The sequence below is a fragment of the Phoca vitulina genome, unplaced genomic scaffold, assembly GCF_004348235.1.
Source record: "Phoca vitulina isolate PV1807 unplaced genomic scaffold, GSC_HSeal_1.0 scaffold72, whole genome shotgun sequence".
NCBI lineage: Eukaryota > Metazoa > Chordata > Mammalia > Carnivora > Phocidae > Phoca > Phoca vitulina.
The window spans coordinates 856,461-873,373 of record NW_022589775.1 but is presented as its reverse complement, the minus strand read 5'-3'; the positions used below and the strand labels follow the sequence as shown (position 1 = coordinate 873,373).

At 39.0% G+C, this 16,913-nt stretch overlaps 1 pseudogene; it reads right to left on the bottom strand.

Annotated features, from left to right (window-relative positions):
• Positions 1-15,439: 15,439 nt before the first annotated feature.
• LOC116625014 lies at positions 15,440-16,704 on the bottom strand (annotated as a pseudogene).
• Between the last annotated feature and the right edge of the window lie 209 nt (positions 16,705-16,913).

Sequence of the window (16,913 nt, the reverse complement as noted above, 5' to 3'; positions counted from 1 at the left end):
ATAACTGATGCTTGGTATGAAAATAGATTTGAGGGCTTCCTCATATGATTTGAGGTTCTCCCCACTTTCACCTCCAAGCTTCTAAGTCCCACTGACTGGAAATCTCTAAATTAGAACAATTAAATCTGAGAAAGACCCCCAAATGAATGGCCTTCTTTTTTCTAAATGCAGAAAATTAGCTCAAAAGAAAAGAGACTATGGAGTTGAGAAACTCAAGGGGTAGGGGAGTGGACTGTCAGTGATTTAATTCTGGACAAGAGAGGTGCTTTTGGTGTCCACATCCCCCTGAAGGCTTTACACTGCAAACATTTGAAACTCTTTCCTGGCAGGCTTTCTCCGCCACCCCTTTCCACTCCTTGTTGAACATCAAATCCCTAAATATTCTCAGGTGCTTATGATGAGGTTTTCTCAATAGATTTTCTAGTTCCTGCTACTGTTATTCAACTTCCTTTACTTTATTTCAACCTATTTTCTTTTGGAGTGATTATTGTTAGTGCTTCCAAGTACTCTCTCTTTTTTTTTTTTTTAATTTTTTATTGTTATGTTATCATTTGAGTTGTATCTTTACCAAATTCCCCTGACGTATCTTGCTAAATCCAGCGGTCATTTCTCCTTGACTAAAACTCCTGCCATCCTGAGTTCTGACCTTCCTGGCTTCAGCACACCTTTATTTATTGCCATAGTAGCAGTATTTCTCATATTCCATCTATGTTATTCACGTATTTGAAATATTACCTGACACGAAACAATCACTTATCTTCTGTTTGTATACTGCAAACTTGACTAACAGATCAGGTTTTACCTCCTTCTTTGAACTGTTTCAAAACCTAACATCTTCCTTCTTTACACAAAGATAAATTTAATATTCTGTGCTATAATTTTCTGATTATGCAAACTGTTATGGGCTGAACTGTGTCCCCCCTCTGACCCAAAATTTATATATTGAAGCCCTAACTCACAGTACCTCAAGATGTGACTGTATTTGGGAACATGACCTCTAAAAAGGTAATTCAGGTTAAATGAGGTCATAAGAGTAGGCACGAATCCAATTGGACTGGTGTCCTTACAAGAAGAGATTTGGACACACAAAGAGATATCAGAGGCATGTGTGCAAGGTAAGTATGAGGAGGAAAAGGAAGCATGGGGGGGCTATCTGCTAGCCAAGGAAAGGCCCCAGGAGAGACCAACACTGTTGGCACCTTGATTTTCCAGAACTGTGAGAAAATAAATTTGTGTTGTGTAAGTCACCCAGTTTGTGGCATTTTATAATGGCCATCCTAGCAAATTAATACATGCATAAGTGACTTATAAAAAAACAGTAATTTATATGTATCAAACTAATTGTGTGTAAGTAATTTATGATAAATCAGAAAATAAGACAGGTAAAATGTTAAAACTGGGCATTATTATGTTGTGTGTGAGCCATGGGTCTTCTTTTACTAGCATTTGTATTGAGACCATATAATTCAAATAAATTCTCATTTTATTTTATTTTTAATGCAGGGATTAATAGAAAATATCAACTACTGATTTCTCTGGAGGGATTGCAAGTGCCCCTTGATTATTTATGTTTATTTAAAAAGAAGACTTGTTAAAAGGAAAAGGTTACTGAAGAGGAGAATTAATAAATTTTCTTCAAGACATTTTAATGCGCATGAAAGAACATTAAAGTCAGGCTAACATACCTGGTCTTGAATCTCAACTATGTCTCTGCTTTGCACGACATTGGAGAGCTAGCTGACCTCTCTGCCTGGACTATAATAAACTGGAATATCTATTTCTTCATTCATAAAGAAATTTCTTAAAACTTCCCAGGCTGCTGATAGGGTTATATGTATGTATTATCATCTAATAGCGTTTTTAGCATATGCAAGCCATCAATCAATAGAACTATTACCATTTTACTTAGAAAACTGTGAATAAAATGAATTGTGATGAGTCAGTGGTTGGTACTTTGAGAAAGAGTCCAAGGCAGACTAAAGATGAGGGAACTTTGTCTCCAAATACATAGTCAAAGTGAGGTAACAAAGAAAAATTTAAAGATATGTAAGAGTTTTTCAAAACTATGTCAGAGTGCCTGGCTGGCTCAGTCAGTGGATATGTGATTTTTGATCTCAGGGTTGTGAGTTCAAGCCCCATGTCAGGTGTGGAGATTACTAAAAAATAAATAAATAAACAAAATCTTTTTAAGAAAAACTATACTCACTAATACATTAACAACGAACTCTGGGTTTCCCATGCTTATAATTCACTATGTCACTTACCTTTTTCAACATATTTGTCTATTCAGCTATCTCTTACTAGGTGTTGGTAACACTTTAATTTTTATAATATTACCTTGCACTTTTCTCAAATTTCAGTGAGGAAGAATACTTTAGAAGCTTAAAATCCATAACCCTGCAACAGACAGAGTCGACATTTGACTAGGCTGTACGTATTCAAGGATGAGTATATTTTATAGGAAGTGGGAAAGTCATTAAGGTTAATTAGAAATGAAATGAGGTTAATTAGAATATTTAGGAGAAATTATACCAGCTACTCATTTAAAAAAGAGAAACAGCTGGACCAAGAGGGAGAGAGAAAAGAAAGAGCAAGAGACTGAGAGAGAGAGAGAGAGAGAGAGGAGAAGATATAAGTAGAATTATGGAAACTGTTCATTTTCATTCTGCTGACCTCAGGACAAAGCCGAGTTAAGAACACAAGGGAAGTTAATTCTCAAGTGTGAGCAAGGACTAAAGCTGTGCAAACACTCCTCCCAGTTTCTCTGGCCATAGGACTTTTACCTGAAGATGATTATAGTAAATAAATGTAAATATTTATGGTATTTTGTTATGACAGCCTTAAATTAATGCACATATAAGTGACTTACCTATAAAAACACATGTGATAATAATTCAATTTATATACATCTAGCTAACTGGATATAAGGATAAATTGGATATAAGGATAAACAGTTGAGAGGGAGAAGGCCACCAAGTGGTCTAATGAGCTGCCCTTTGGAGGAAGTCCCGTGGAGTGGCTGGGACGGGCCAGGGCCATGCATAAAGGTGAGTTCACGGGAGATAAAACTTGGCTCATGTATGGAAAGATTATCATATGCTTGAGAGAGCTTCTGGTTAAACCTCAAGCCTAATGTCTGAGTGACTTACACTGGTCGGTGTAATTACTCAGTCATGTTATTGCATGTACCCTCGTCTTTTTCCCATCACAAGGCATCGCAGCCGGGGAGCAATGGCAGAATCTCATTCCCCTGGGGATCTGCTTAAGGACATTTGGAGCACTCCCAGCAAACGTAGCCCCCTTGTCTTTACTCCTGCTCACCTACAGCCAGAGAGAGGCAACGGGACATTAAGATTTTTCATAATGATTTGCATTATGTATGCTTGGGAAATAACTTCGTTTAAAAGAAAAATAATTGTAGAGAGTATTGCAGTTTTATGAAACAGATCAGTGTAATCACCTCATATGTTGACATGTCATGCCCATGGTACCACATAATGACTGTCCTGCAAACAGAAATAATGAAATGTTGACATTAATGAATCTATAGAAATAGATATGCCAAACCAGGAAGCTAAGTTTCTTGTGTTGACTTGCAAATTGATAGGAAATTCTGGGCTTTCTCAAATGTGTTTGATATAAAATCAAAGTATGATACCTCTGGCTAATGTTGAATAGAATGAGATATTAGGGGACACTAGGAGTGGGTTAAGGATCCTCACACAGATTACTCAGAACTGGATGAAAGATTCTCTTCATATTGGATAACCTTTCAAACCTTAGATACCCAGCTTTCTTGGAGATACGTTAGTAAATAATTTCACTAAGCCCCAAAAGTCTGAGCACCTCTGTCCAACACTGATCCCTCTACAGCAGCACATAAAATCCAAATTAAAATGAATTGAAATGTGTTTGGGGATTTGGAGAATCTTTGAAGTAACTCTTGACAGAATGAAAATTAGCCTCATATATAGTAAGAAAACTCCCTTTACCTCATTTTGGTAAAAGGCTGAGAAAAGCAGATGAACATGAAGAGGTAGATTGTGATTATCTGCCCACAATCAAGCAACTGTTTTCCCTTGGTGCAATGTGCAAAGATTTCCAATTATACATTTATTTTACCCACACATGGTCGTTGTCCTTGCTTTGCCTCTGAATATACAAAACGATATAGAGAGCAGCATCTCCCAAAAGCCATACTTTTCAGACATGGGTTCAAGCTGTTTTGATTCATGCTCTTGGCTTGCCACGGTCTGGAGCTCCCTGACTAAGAGAACTTCAGCAATGTTAGTTACTTCCCTTGGGCGTTCCCACCGTCTCTTCAAATTCCTTAGAAGAACAGCTACCTTGTGGGCAGTTAATATGATTAACATCATAAACATTTCTGAAGGCGGGCTACTACTCATAAAGCTTAAAGCTAGTCTATATTCGTGAAAGGTAAGCATTGTGAGATAGAAATATTTAAATGAACTCATGTAAGTCTTGATAAAAACTTATTAACTGATTTTTTTTCTTTTGTGAGATGACTAGAAAGTATGGTGAGACTAAAAATACATTTTCTAAAATAGCATAGATTTGCAAACAAACAAACGAAAAAACCAACCAAACAGACAAACAAAAAAAACCTTGTATTCCTGGCTGAATGTCCAACCCTAGAAGATTTTCACATTTATATAAGCTGTCACATGTGCCCCAGTTTTGACAATCATGCTTCATATGCAGAGAGAAAAATATTTTTTTCTGGTATTCAATCTTAAGGGCTTAATACATTATTTCCTTTCTATCTTTTTCTTTTCTTTCTTTTTTTTTTTTTTTGGACAAACGTCAGGCATGTTTCTCTAAAGAAAGATATTGAAGGGAATGAATAAACTAATGATAGAACAAATAAGAGAATTGCTTGCTTTCTTCCTTCAACTATGTTAACCCCGAATCTTTACAACCACTTGCCACCTATCCCTGTGTCTCCCTCCTGCCTCTTCCTTCTTCCTTCCATATCCAAAGGTTTCAGATAATTAATCACACAGAACTGTTGTTGTTGTTTTTTTTCACATGAATCTGCCCTGAGAGGCCTTTCAAACAATTAGCCTCTTTGCAAGTGTTCAAAGATGAGGTACACATTACCAAAATGATAAAACTCTCCAGATTCCTTGCTTCCTGTCATGGATTTATGTTAGCCTAGTCTTTCAAGGCTTTATTTCCAACTGCTTATGAGAACACAGACAGAAGATGGCACTGTTTACTCATTAGTAAAAGGTCAGCAAACTCCACCTTAAAGAAAAAAACTATGCTTTCCCTGCTAGAACATACAATACTATTAGAAAATGGAAGTAAGACTGTGTATATAATGAGCACAGTTTTTTAATATTACAGTAGAAAATATAAATTTAAAATTAGACAAGGTAAACAAAAAAGTTAGAAAACAGTCTTACTGACCACACTGAATTTTTAAGAACAACCCATTTCAAATAGAAGGCAATTGTAGTCACATATGGTAGAGGAAGGGACTTGGGTTCGGGTTCCATCTCAACCATAACACCTTGGCACAAGTTGTTCAATGTCTCTCTGAGTCTAAATGTTACTACAAAATGGGGGTAATAACACCTACTCTGTAGGATAGTTTTGTGGATTGAATAACCACATAGTAAAAGTTCATTAGCAATTACTAGACTATAAGCTTTTGGTTATCATTTTTTTTAAAAAGATTTTATTCATTTATTTGAGAGAGAGAGAGCACGAGCAGAGGGAGGGGGAGGGGGAGGCGGGTAGGAGGGGAAGAGGGGAGGTTGCAGAAGGACAAGCAGACTCCCCACTGAGTGGGGATGCCAATGATGTGATATCCCAGGATCCTGAGATCATGGCCTGAGCTAAAGTCAGACCCCTGACCAACTGAGTCACCCAGGTGCCCCTTGGTTATCATCTTAATAAAACATCTATGATCACCAAATAGCATAATGCCTAACCTAGAAAAGCAGTGAAGTTGATTATATTACTAACAAGGGGACAAAAAAACTTAGCTGATTTGTGTGTTGATTTACTGATGATTCCCCTTAAATAAGAAGTTGGGCAAGCGTAAAAAAGAATTAGTTACTAATCTTGAACTTTAGAGTGCTTGCCTATTTCACTCTTTCTTTTTCCTTAGGAGAGAAATTTGATTATTCCCAATTAAACGATCGAAAGCGTTTCATTATTGATAAGAGAGAATTTTATTCTAGTTTTCAGAAGCACTAAGAGAATAAACTATTTTATCTAGATAGGTAGAAATAAAAATATGTTCTTTTATGTTTTATTCTGTTATTGTAATTGTAGATATTGTTTCGTAGCCCACCTTCCCTGGGATGAACCCAAATGGGAAAATAGCACACGGTTAAACATTTTGTCCCAGTTGCTTCACCAAAATTTAAAGTAAAGATACATTATTTGTGCTCAATCTATACCAATTATATATGAACATTTTAAATTAACATATATAAATAAAGGCTTACTTTATCTTGTAACATTTAACTTCGTAACAATATTAACTTTAAATATCAACAGTTGAAATGATTGTTCAGACATTGTTAAACGTTTAACTATTCATTCTCACGACCCTTGCGTGGTAGAGCTATCAACCAAAAGTCAATTTCTTCTTCTTGGGCACACAGCCAGCCTACGTTTCCTGGTCTCTACAGTTAGATGTGGCCATATGCCCGAGTTCTGCCCAATGGAATGGGCATGGAAGGAACATATGTCATTTTTGTGCCAATGCTTCTTGGAAGAAGGTATGGTTCCAACCATAAAAGATTGATTTTTCCCTCTATTGCCCAGATGCAGATGACAAGGAGGCCCTCAGGGATAGCAGAGCCACAAAATGTAAAGAATCTGGGTTCCTGTGTCTCCATGTCAAGGGATGCATTCATGGCTCAATAGCTATTAGGCAAGTGGGAAATAAACCTCTATTTGTTCCAGCAGTTAATATTGCCCAAACTAATACTATTGTTAAAAGAGGGGGCTAGTAATCACATGGTAGCATATGATTTACTATGATTCTTTAGAACTTTCTCCATTGAAATAGGGATACCAAGTAGTAAGTTCGTTTTGATGGGAGAGCAGACTGCTCATTCAACTCATTAGCAATGCTCTATACTGGATGCTCATTTCTCATTAATCTATTTTTTTTTAATTTAAAGATGCCAATGTCTCATCAATTGTTAGTGTTAGAGTACATTTGCACAGATATCTGCCTCCTCATGCTTTTGTTTAATTTTCTCCGTGAGACAATATAATGGAGAAAAATATTTAAAGCTAAAATCGATAGCAGTCACTTATATGTTCCAATAGATGGGGAGTGAATTTTATTTTATTTTATTAGTCTTTCCTTCCTCTCCCAAGTCTAGAGTGCAGCAGAAAGTTAGAAATTCCTAAGTTAAAACTATTTCTTTACTGTAGAAGAAGAGAACCTGAAGAGATGGCCCACTGTAGAATCACTCAGTAATCCGTCTTCAGGAGTACAGAAGGGAGTGGAGGCCTAAAAGCAAGCAGAAAGTGAAAAGCTCAAGTTTTCCAAATAATGATGTAAAAGGAAATGAGTTGGATGGATAGGGGGATATGAGATACAGTTTTAAGAAAGAGGGCACAAATAGCCAGAGTATGGAAAGAGCCAAGATGTCCATTGACAGATAAATGGATAAAGAAGATGTGGAATATATATATACCATGGAATACGATGCAGCCACCAAAAAAAAAAAAAAAAAAAACACGACATCTTGCTATTTGCAATGACGTGGTTGGAACTAGAGAGTATTATGCTAAGCGAAATAAGTCAATCAGAGAAAGACATGTATCATATGACCTCACTGATATGAGGAATTCTTAATCTCAGGAAACAAACTGAGGGTTGCTGGAGTGGTGGGGGGTGGGAGAGATGGGGTGGCTGGGTGATAGACATTGAGGAGGGTATGTGCTATGGTGAGTGTTGTGAATTGTGTAAGACTGTTGAATCACAGACCTGTACTTCTGAAACAAATAATACATTATATTAAAAAAAAAAAAGAAGAAGATAGTAGGAAGGGAAAATGAAAGGGGGAAATCGGAGGGGGAGATGAACCATGAGAGACTATGGACTCTGAGAAACAAACTGAGGGTTCTAGAGGGGAGGGGGGGGGGGGGGATGGGTTAGCCTGGTGATGGGTATTAAAGAGGGCATGTATTGAATGGAGCACTGGGTTTTATACGCAAACAATGAATCATGGAACACACTACATCAAAAACTAATGATGTGATGTATGGTGATTAACATAACATAATAAAATTAAAAAAAAAAAAGAAGAGGGGCTGGCAGTTTTTAATAAAGGTTGATGTATCCCAATGCTTTTGGTAGTTACAGTGAGGCCATGTGCTGATTCTTTTCCATCCTTTGCTCCTTTCTTCCTGCTCTGTGCCACAGAAGAATGTTTCCCCTAGAGCCTCTCTTTCTACATTTCCAGTTGGACGTGATTAGTGGGAAGCACTTGCAGAAGAGTGGGTGATAGAAGGCGATGGAGAGCAGGGTGCTTCTCCTCCTCCCTCCCTCCTCTGCACAGGATTCTGCAAAGCCGAGATATCCCTGAGACCTGAGAGCCTCTGAATTTGATACCACCGCCCCCTTTCCTTGCCTCTTCCAGCCTAGGATGGCAATGGCTTCCCTGTTTTGCTGATCCCTGTCTATTGCTGTCTCCATTTTTGGTTCTCAAACCTCTACATAGTCTCTTCTCTGAGAAGACTCATCTCCCACCAGGACCCTGAATAATGGAAGTTTGTTGTTGGTGTTGGGGAGGGTGTTATGGAAAAGATACTGAGTTCATTGTTGGTATGGTCCCCATGCTATGCTGATTTACTGACATGAAACTTCATGACATTCTGTATCCAGAGAGCAGGAAGAGATCATTGGTGTACTTTCAGTGTTGCTTACATGTACTATGCAAACATTGTGAATATAAAACTATAGGCCTTTACTTCAGGGGCTTCTCTATTGAAACAATTTAGACAAATAAACAAAAGCCAAGCTATTTTTATCCAAGCCCTCCAGAACCTGCTGAGCTTTTGGGTGGGAGGTGGAGAGGTGTGTGAGGGGGTGTAAGTCTATCTATGACTTTTAGGTTTTAGTGGTATTTGTGAATGAGGGAATATATGAATTCTTTAGCAGAAAGGAGAGAAGAAATTGGTCACAGGAGAGAAGCCAAAATAAGATCAATAATTCATCAGAAAAGGACTTTTGCAACTAGAAATAACTGTATGTACTTAAGCTGCCTGAGAATGTTGAGAATACTAGATTTTGCACAAAAAGTGGGTTTGGGTAATGGAGACAATTTTAAAGACAAATTTCAAGTAGATAATACCTAATTAACACAAGTCTAGATGAAAAGCTACACATAGATTTATGGGTTTGAGTTTTTCTTCTAAGATTTATGTATTCCTTTGCTTTATGTTTTTAAACTTTTTATTTTATTTTATTTTTTAAAGATTTTATTTGAGAGAGAGAGAGAGAGAGCATGAGTGGGGTGAGGGGGAGAGGGAGAAGCAGGCTCCCCGCTGAGCAGGGAGCCTGATATGGGGCTCGATTCCGGGACCCCGGGAACATGACCTGAGCCTAAGGCAGATGCTTAACCGACTGAGCCACCAGGCGCCCCTAAACTTTTTATTTTAGGCTGGTTTTAGATTTACAGAAAAGTTTTGAGGATGGTACACAGTTCCCATATATCCCATGCCTAGTCTTCCCTATTGGTCACACCTTACCTTAGGCATGGTATGTTTGCTATAACAAACCGTCATTGATACATTATTATTAACTAAAGTCCATGCTTTATTCAGACCTTAGTTTTTACTTGGTGCACTTTTCTCTCCCAGGGGTCTGTCAAGGACATCGCCTCACATTTAGTTGTCCAGTCTCTTCAGGCCCCTGTGAGCTGTGACAGTTGCTCGGATTTTCCTTGTTTCCGGCCTTGGCAGTTATAAGGAGTGCTCCTCAGTATTTTGTAGACTACTCCTCAGCTGGAATTTGTCTACTGTTTTTAAACCAGGTTTGTGGATTCTGGGGAAGGAGAACATAGAGTGAAATGTCTTTCTCATCACATCATATTAAGGGTAAATACTATCAACATGACATGTTATTAATGAAGTCAATGCCCTAATTTTTAATGTATGTATTCTGGGTTCACCACTAGATTGCAAACCCTCTGAGGATGGAGACTGTGTTGCTCTTTACTATGTGCAAACTCCTTGCTGTCACTGCTAGAAATGGTAGCTTTTTTATGAATTTATGAATTTCCCAACATTTTATCATGAGATACATAGAGACCATACAGAACCAGGCGGCCTATTTTCCTCCTGCATAGTTTTGAAAAAGTTATAAAAAGCCGACTAAAAAGTAGAAAATTTTATATCATAACAAAAATGAATGCATGCTACATGAAACCGGAAAAGCCTATTTTCAATGATGTCAAATGCCTTTTCATCTTAGTGTTGTTGTGGCTGTATTGTTCTTTGAACTTTTTTGTTTAAACTCCTTTCAAAAAAGGCGGAAAAAACATATGACCCTAGATGTCTGACAAACCAGTTCCTCAGTCCCCTGCTTTTCATACCCAGAACCCAGAGTCTTTTCCATGGATTCCTCTGCGGAGAGTTTACCCTAGCCTTCACAAATTTGGGGGTGGGGATAAGCACTTGCCCTTGGATTGCCGGGAAGTTCATCAGTGAAGAAGAATGATTTGTGTTTTGAATGTCCTTTGCTTACTTCAGTAGCTGTTGACGTGGGAAGTGTCCTAGTTAGCATCAGCTTGTCTCCATGCGAACCTTCTCTCTTGCAGGAACAGATACATTTCTTGTACCTTGACTGCTCTTATCTGTCTGAGGTTCTTTTGTTTTTCCTGAAGCCCAGTTTGCACATGTGGAATATTCCTAGAGTCGGCAGAAAGAGGAAAGGAGGCAATATGAGGGTAAAAAAGAAGCCGTGGTTCTTTTCTTAATATCTTTTTTTTTTTCCTACTCCAGATCAGACAGCTTCACCTGGTTCATAACTTGACGGTGGGCAGATTCACATTTCTACTTCTTTTGATGTGCTGGGAATGGCCAGGAATCCCTGTACCGAGGGATGAAAGATGACTCCAAACTTTGCCATGAGAGAGGAGAAGGCAAGGGGGTCAATGCTCAGAGACGAAGACCCTTTGCTCGTCTTTGCTCCTGCTTTTATTGGTCCTTCAGGATAATCACAAATCCTTATCACTGTTTCTCAAGCACCTCACGTGTGACAAAGGGTCTTACTGAAACTAAGAGGATTTACAGGAAAGATAAGATATGCTAATCTGTGTGTTCTACTAAACATAGCCTAAGGGACAATGTACACATCTCTTAGATCACAGGGTGGCTGTTTGGGCTGAGAAGGCTTCCGGAAGGCAACTCCCCACGGCATTCCAGTGGCAGAGTGGTCACGCAGGCCTCGGCGTTCCAAAGGCCCACGCCCTTCTCCGAAACTTTCCTTTGCCCCCAGCGGCCTCCGTGTTACATTTTAGCAAGCCAGGTATTATGGCTGATTTCATGCTCTACATTAACCCCAACATTGATGATTCTCTGCCCAATCAATTTTCAGAAACTATCTCCTTGCTGCATCATTTTTCAGATTATACCAAGTTCTTCTAAGTTATACAATTGGATAAGATTCCAGCTAACGAAATAATGTCAATGTACATATTATATTTGCTTTTTCTCAAAATACAAATAGCTCAGGTTTTCATTCAGCAAATGCTCATTAAAAATTATTAAATAAGGGGCACCTGGGTGGCTCAGTCAGTTAAGCATCTGACTCTTGGTTTCAGCTCAAGTCATGATCTCAGGGTCCTGAGATCAAGCCCTGCTTTGGGCTCTGCACTCAGTGGGGAGTCTGCTTATGTCTCTCCCTCTGCTCCTCTCCCCTGCTCTTTCTCTCTCTCAAATAAATAAATAAAATCTTTAAAAAATTATTAAATTAAGACATTTATACTTGTTTTAGCAATATCTTTTTATGTATAGAGATTTTCATATTTCAGGTCTAAAAATTATAATTTTGCCTCTTTTTTATTTATTATATTCACTCTACATCTATTAACATTGTTTACTAAACACTCTCAGATCCTGTAGTCTGTTGTTTTCTCCTTAAAAAGAGTATCCATCTCAGAAGTCTGTGATTATGTGTCTGAACTCTATTTGATCAAGTGAAATTATTTTAATTAATTAATTAATTAATAGATTCATTTATTTTTTTAGAGAGGGAGAGAGAGAGCATGGGGAGGAGGAGAGGGAGAGGGAGAGACAGAGAGACAGAATCCCAAGCAGACACCCCAAGCCAAGCCTGAGGCGGGGCTTGATCCCACAACCGTGAGATCATGATCTGAGCAGAAATCAAGAATCGGTCACCCAACCAAATAAGCCACCCAGGTGCCCCAAGTGAAATGATTTTAAATAATATATTTATTATAGGTGAAAGCGAATTGCAGATTGTTAAACTATAGGCTGATGTCAGGCAGAGAGATGGAAAGACATTGATGGATAGAAGCAAATCTTACATATAGCTTGAACGTGTAGTCTTCTTGCCCTTGGTCTGTTTGCCAGACATCATTTGGGGCCATATCAGCTTTATTCACTATGAAGAGTTATATTCATTAATAAAACTATTATTTATTTAGCACTCACAATGAGATAAGCATTGAATTAGACAATGAGTATATAAGACTAATCAAAAATAGGTCAGGTTTCTGTGTTCAGGAAGATTACAGTCTAGTAAGAGAAATGGTATTTTCAAATGGTTACAAATGAAAGATAAAAATGTAACTCTGACAAGTGCTATGAAACTGAGGTGTAATACACATTTTTAAATTTAATTGAGATACAGTAAACACAAATTTTACCTTTTTGAAGTGTACAATTTGGTGGTTTAAGTGTATTCATAAGAATGTACCACTATCACTACTATCTAATTTTAGACCATTTTTATCACCCCATAAATAAACCCTAATTATGTCACTTTCCAGTCTCTCCTGATTGCCTCCTCTGGATCCCCTAATCTACTTTGTTGTAATGGATTTGCTTATGCTGGGCATTTCATATAAATGGAATCATAAAATATGGAGCCATTCCATCCAGCTTCTTTCATTAAGCATAAGGTTTTTGAGGTTAATCCATGTTGTAGCATATATATATTAATACTTCATTCTTTTATGAATCTAGATAATGTTTTATAAATCTAAATACTATTTTGTGAATCTAAGTAATATTTGTTTGGATTTGTTTATCCTATTCCTCAGGTGATAGATACTTGGCTTATTTCTACTTTTTGGCTCTTATAAACAATGCTGCTATGAACATTTGTGTACAATTTTTTGTGTGAGCATGTATTTTTTTATTCTTTTGGGCATATAATTGGGAGTAGGATTATTAGATCACATGATAACCCTATACTTAATTTTTTGAGGAGCTACCAAAATGTGGCGATACCATTTTATATTCCCACTAGCAATGTATGATGGTTCCAATTTCTCCATAGCCTCTCCAACACTTATTATCGGTAGCCTTTTTTATTATAGTCATCCTAGAAAGTGTGAAGTATGAACTTGTCATTTAGATTTGCATTCTTTAATGATTAGTGATGTTGAATATCCTTTCGTGTGTTTATTGGCCATTTGTATATTTTTTAGGGAAATCTATTGAAACAATTTGCCCATTTTCATCTGGGTTATTTATCATTTAGTAGTATTTTTATATATTCCTTTTTTGAGTTATTTTCTTAGTGGTGGCTCTGGGGAGTCCAGTTAATATCTTAATTTATAATAATCTAGTTAGGATTAATAACAACTTAATTTCAATTATATAGAAAAACTTTACTCTTACATAACTCATTTCCCTCTCCTTTCCTTTGTACTGCTATTGTCATACAAATCCCATTATTATGCACCGTGTGCTCACCAACATAGACTTATAATCATTTCTTTATGCAGTTGTATCTTAAATGAGGTAGAAGAAAGGAAAAGATTTACAACCCCAAAACAAATGCCTTGGGGCAAAACTTTTTTACACAGGGAGCTCAGAGCCAGATTAGTTAAAGATAAACTTGCAAGGGGGTTCTTCCAGGGAATGACTGGATAGCTAAATAATCATTTTCTGGAATGAGACAGTGAAGGAGTTCTGATCCTGCTCTGCCATCTCTAGTGGATTTTCACCATGTTTCTGGGCCTTTGATTTTCAAGACTATCTCAGAACTGGAGATGGGGGGATGTGACTAGGGCAAATCAAATCACTATAATGCTTGCTGTTCTTGCCAAGATTAGGTTACTTTTCCTGAATAAACATTCCTTGGACTACTAAAAATATCTTGTTAATTTCCGGAGTTTTGAAAAAGTTCTTGAAAATCTTTCTGAGTTTTGTCATTTCTTTTATAGAGGAGAAAAAATTTTGGAAGTCTTTACTTACCCATTTTTGCTGACAACCTTATTATGTATTTAAGTTTAAAGTAGCAGGGGCTAAAAGAAGCCTTGAGATTTGGGAATGAGAGAGAGTAGTTCCACATGAGGCTGAGGATTTGGTTAGTGGCCAGATTATCAGTTTTGAAGATCATATTTAAGAGTTTAGTTTTTTTAAGATTTTATTTATTTGACAGAGAGAAAGACAGCCAGAGAGGGAACACAAGCAGGGGGAGTGGGAGAGGGAGAAGCAGGCTTCCTGGCTGAGCAGGGAGCCCGATGCGGGGCTTGATCCCAGGGCCCTGGGATCATGACCTGAGCCGAAGGCAGACGCTTAATGACTGAGCCACCCGGGCGCCCCTAGTTTAGGCTTTATTTTATTATTTGGTTTAGTTTTTTGTGTACGTGAAAAAAAAATTTATTTTAAGAAAAAAAAAATTAGTGAACAAAAAAATATAACAGGTTTCACTTAGCAAAATCCACCCAAAAGGAAATCACAGTACAAAGCCAGTTTTAAGTCAAGGCATTACCAGCTCCTGCAGTGTTAGTGGTGTGTCTCAATTTTCAAAACTAACTTATTTTTAAAAAAAGCTTAAACCTAACCTAAAAGATTTTAAATGAAAATAAACTAGAATAAACAAACATGAAAATGTTCCTCTTTGAATTAGATAGAGATCTAACACCTTGAGTTTTCCAAAAAAGCACGCCTCCCCAAGGTGTTCATGGTGATGTGGTGTAAAAGATCCATTTAATGTACTTAAAAACTACTTTAACTCAGAAACATCACCCTGAAGTACACTACCAAAATGTTAATCGAGAAAAGCTGAAAGGAGTTTTAGTTTACTCATTATCACATACTACAAGAAAGTTTGCATGAGAAAACACTGAAGAGGTGATTTCTTAATCCAGATTTCACAACTCCTGGTACAAAATGGGTCCCACAGCTTCCTCTAGAGCCATAATCACTTTTCACTGCTTGCTGGCTGCCTGTGAAAATTTCATTGCAGAACTGAAATGCTCCTAGGAAACTTGTCGTATCCACCCACGCTGTTCTGGCCTCCAGAGCCAGCCCGGGAGCAGCCACTCACAGACTGCTCTGGAGGCCACCGCAAGTGGCCTGGGCTGACACCCCCATGCCTTGCATCATCCTGCTGCAATACGCCCCATTGCTGGCCCCAGTTGTGGAGTTCAGGAAAAGTTCTGGAAAGCTGTGTTGCATGTTGGTCCGGTCTTTGGACATGGCTGCCATAGCTTCTTTGCGAGTGGCAAACTCGACATCGGCTTCGCCCATCACTCTTCCATCAGGGCTCATCTCAACACGGGCTCTCCCAGGGTTGAGGGGAAAGAAGTTGTAAATGTCGTACTCTGTGGCTGTGTGTGGCAGCCCCTCATGTGGACCCACGGTCCAGTGGCACTCTGGACAGTGAACTCGCCGTCTCCATATCTGTGGTCATACGTGCCCGAGAGACAGTAACTGAGGTCTCTCCCGAACAGATGGGTGGTGAAGCCGTAGCCGTCGCTGAGGCCGCCGTACTCCTCGTAGCCCCCACAGCTCGCATGATCAGCACCAGATCTCATCCTCTCCAGGCCTGCTTGCTGGACGATGCTGATATACCTCCTGGCTGTGCCGGGCGGAGGTAAGACCAGCCGCCGTACAGACGTGAACTTCAGAGGAAGATCCGAGGATGACCGCACTTCTTCCTGACTGCTCTTGAACACTTCAGGATACCTGTGCCCGATTCTCTCCTTGTGCTTCCCTAGGGCCTTCTCAGCTAACTCCTGGGAGGCAAACTGCACAAGGCTTCCTCTGTAATCTTGCCCTTGGCGTCACAGGCAATGTGATCCTGTCTGGCACAATTTCCAACCGTGAGAACTGAACGATTTCTTCCGTGGTGCATCCAAATGGGAGTTCTCAAAGCCGCATGAAGCGGTCATTGGCGGTGTCAGCACTGTTCGGACTGCTGTGTTTCAACACCCAATCCCTCTGGGTTGTGTGGGATTTGGACACCTTAATGTACCGGAGTCCCATGCTTTCCCTGTCTTTTTTAAGGGCCATTTTTACATCATTTTCTGATTTAAGTTCAATAAAAGCCTCCCTGCTGCGCCTGCCTTCTCTAGCTTAAGAGGGATGAATGCCTGCAGCCCCGTCATGGATTGCCCACTGAGAAAGGACATGCTGCGCATCCTCGACAACAGAGCAGGACCAGGCCAGGCCGCAGAGCGTGACCACAGTGCCTTCACCTCCCTTGGGTCCCAGCATCATCGACACTTGAGAGGACAGACATCAATATGCTTGGGTGCAGCTTTCTGTGGCTTAAACAACAACCCCAGGGAAGGAGTACCCACAGTTGGACACACCCCTGGTAAATAATGAATTGTCCTAAACAAGAGCCCTATGGCCATCTTACTTTAGTGCCCCAGCACTCACCAGAGCAACCAGGGCTGGTGGTGCCGGGCCTGGGATGGGCTCTA